The 3,026-nt window shown below is 35.3% G+C and overlaps 1 protein-coding gene across 3 annotated transcripts in view; it reads left to right on the top strand.

The window, feature by feature from the left end:
- LOC106878436 (limbic system-associated membrane protein) overlaps positions 1 to 3,026 on the top strand; it is a 351,903-nt gene that overhangs the window by 144,455 nt on the left and 204,422 nt on the right. The gene's annotated exons all lie outside the window — the stretch shown is intronic.

The raw sequence follows: 3,026 nt of genomic DNA on the forward strand, positions 1-3,026 counted from the left end.
TATATATATATATAATTATACATATTTATACATATATACACATATGTGTATATATACATACATATATATATATATATATATATATATATATGTGTGTGTGTGCGTATGTAATTATACATATACATATATATGTATATATAAATAAATACATATATATGTGTGTGTGTGTATGTATTTGCGTATAAAAACTACAAATATGAGACAACTCTATTTATACAGTTTAGTCAATTAGTGGAACAAATATACAATCGTACATACTCATACACACACACATACACACATATCCCTGTTTACATACACACGTACACGGACTCATATTTCATTCAATGATCAGATGAGAAGGGAAGGGTGAGTCCGTGACCTTTTCGAACCTCCCAGACTGGAAAGTTCGATGTGTTTGATCTTCTATTTGAACTTCTATAGAATATCCCATGTGATAAACTTCTACGTGGTCATTAGATTTGCTAGAAACAACACAGAAATTTTCCACAAATCTCACTCTACAGTAGCAAAAATTGAATGTTACGCTGAATAATATATTTCTCGATAGACGATGACTAAATATAAGAGAGTATAGTCATGGTTAGAAAAGCTATATTTGCCGATTTGCTCTCAAAGACTCAAAGATCTCGCCTGTAGCTAAACAACGATAACGAAAATAGAAGGAATTCCAGTGGGTACCATTCTGGAATTGAATGGTTTACAAAGACACTGAGAGGGGATTTAGAAGTAGCATGCACTGAGGAATATTGAAACGCAAAAGCTATGGAGGCCTCAGATATAGTTCCACGTGGGACTTAATGATATTTTTATCTACATCAGGCAATGATTGTTACACACACACACACACACACACACACACACAAACACGTATACCTATACATCAATCAATATATCTATTAATCTGTCTATCTCTCTCCGTCTCTTTGTCTTTCTATCTATTTGTCTATCTATCTATCTAAATATCTATCAATCTATATGTTTCTCTTTGCTTCGCAACCACGTGATTCCTGTTTCAGTCCTACTACGTGGCAACTTGGACGAGTATCGCCTACTACAGTCCTGAGGCGACCAAAGCCTTGCGAGTCTCTTTATGAAACGGAAACTGAAAGAAGCAGTTCTATGTGTGTCTGTCTGTTTGTATGTGTGTGTATGGGGGAGGCATTTTTGTCTCTTACCACCACTTGACAACCGGTATTCCTGTGCTTACGTTCCTATAACATAACAGTTCAGCAAAAGAACCGATAGAATAAGCACCAGGCTTAAGAATTTAAGTGCTGGAGTAAATTCGTTCCACTAAAATTTTTCAAGGCGGTGCTTCAGCATGGCCGCAGTCTAATAATGGAAACAAAAGTTAAAATATATATATATATACATATATATATATAGGGAGGTTCTGAGCGGTAATGATGTCAATGAGACCCAAATGTATCAGGTAATGTTGAGTAAGTGCTATGGATAGACCATAGTTAAGCTCCAGGTTCGGTGATTATGCGAATAAGGGGTCCAACGTAGGTCATATATCAGCCTGTGTATATAAAGGATTACTTTTCCTAATGAGATAAAAAAAAACCAAGGCTGTGTAGATTTTAGAACATTTATAAATAGGTCTTACAGTTGTTTCCAGGATATTTATTATATCTCTTCATCGGAGACGGTGTGAGATGATGGTTAAGCAGTTGTTAATTTAGATAAGATACGAAATAGAGAGTGAAGTGGAGGAACGAAAATAGATGTGCGATATGCAATTTTAAAGACTATTGGATTTCACTCATAAGGTGTTGGAATCTTATATGTATACCATTCTGCCCAAATAATGGATCTCCAAATACGATATCCCTGCATATCTCACATCTATTTTCGTTCTTCCACTCCACTCTCTATTTTGTATCTTATCTAAATTAACCACTGCTTAACAATCTTCTCACACCGTCTCCGATGAAGGGATATTATAAATACCCTGGAAACAGCTGTAAGACCTATTTATAAATGTTCTAAAATCTACACAGCCTTGGTTTTTTATCTCATTACGAAAAGCAATTCTTTATGTATATATATATATATATATATATATATATATATATAAAAATAAGGATAACACCGATATTTAAAATATTGATCTTATCAAGTGGTCAGCATGGGAATAAAAACCATCAAAGGTAATAATTATTGTGGTTTTAGAGTCTGGATTTGACTGCTATTTTTTCAGCGTGGTGGTATCTCTTGATACCCTGTATTATAATTTTAAATAATTTTATATATATATATATACATATAATAAACACCACAAACATGGAACACTTGCATTCACAACTTCAAGATTCTCGATAGCATTGAATGCAACCGTCAGTGTAAACCAAGGATATCATCAATTTTTTTTTCTTCGTGAATAATATATACGTTTGTGGACGTATCTGGTTTACTAGGAGACAGATTGAAATAAACGAAACAGTTGTCCGCTTGTAACCCTGGCTACACAACACTATAAATATGCATAGGCATTATCCGCAAAACACATGCAAACACACACACATGCATCCACACACGCATGTCGACAAACCGATGTGTAGCAACAAAAGAAGTAGTTCTTCAATATGGTCGGAAATAAGGGACTAAATTTACCACATGAAACAATCATGGTACATTTACTTTCTGGGATCCGACTTGCTCGATAGCATCAGATGTCAATTAGTCGAGCCTCGCTATCGTTTCTCAGCTGTCCTACCTTAACATGTAGTTTTGTAGAATACATAAGATGGAATTTCAAGTACGACTGAATTATATGTTTATGTACGGATATAGTTGTATTTGTTTATACATGTTCTTTTATTCTGTTGTTCCTTTACCTGTTTCAGTCATTTGAGTGTTGCCATGCTGGAGCACCGCCTTTAGTCGAGCAAATTGACCCCAGGACTTATTCTTTGTAAGCCTAGTACTTATTCTATCGGTCAGTTTTGCCGAACCACGAAGTTACGGGGACGTAAACACACCAGCATCGGTTGTCAAGCGATGTTTGGGGGGGGGGG

The sequence above is a fragment of the Octopus bimaculoides genome, chromosome 12 (assembly GCF_001194135.2).
Source record: "Octopus bimaculoides isolate UCB-OBI-ISO-001 chromosome 12, ASM119413v2, whole genome shotgun sequence".
Classification (NCBI taxonomy): domain Eukaryota; kingdom Metazoa; phylum Mollusca; class Cephalopoda; order Octopoda; family Octopodidae; genus Octopus; species Octopus bimaculoides.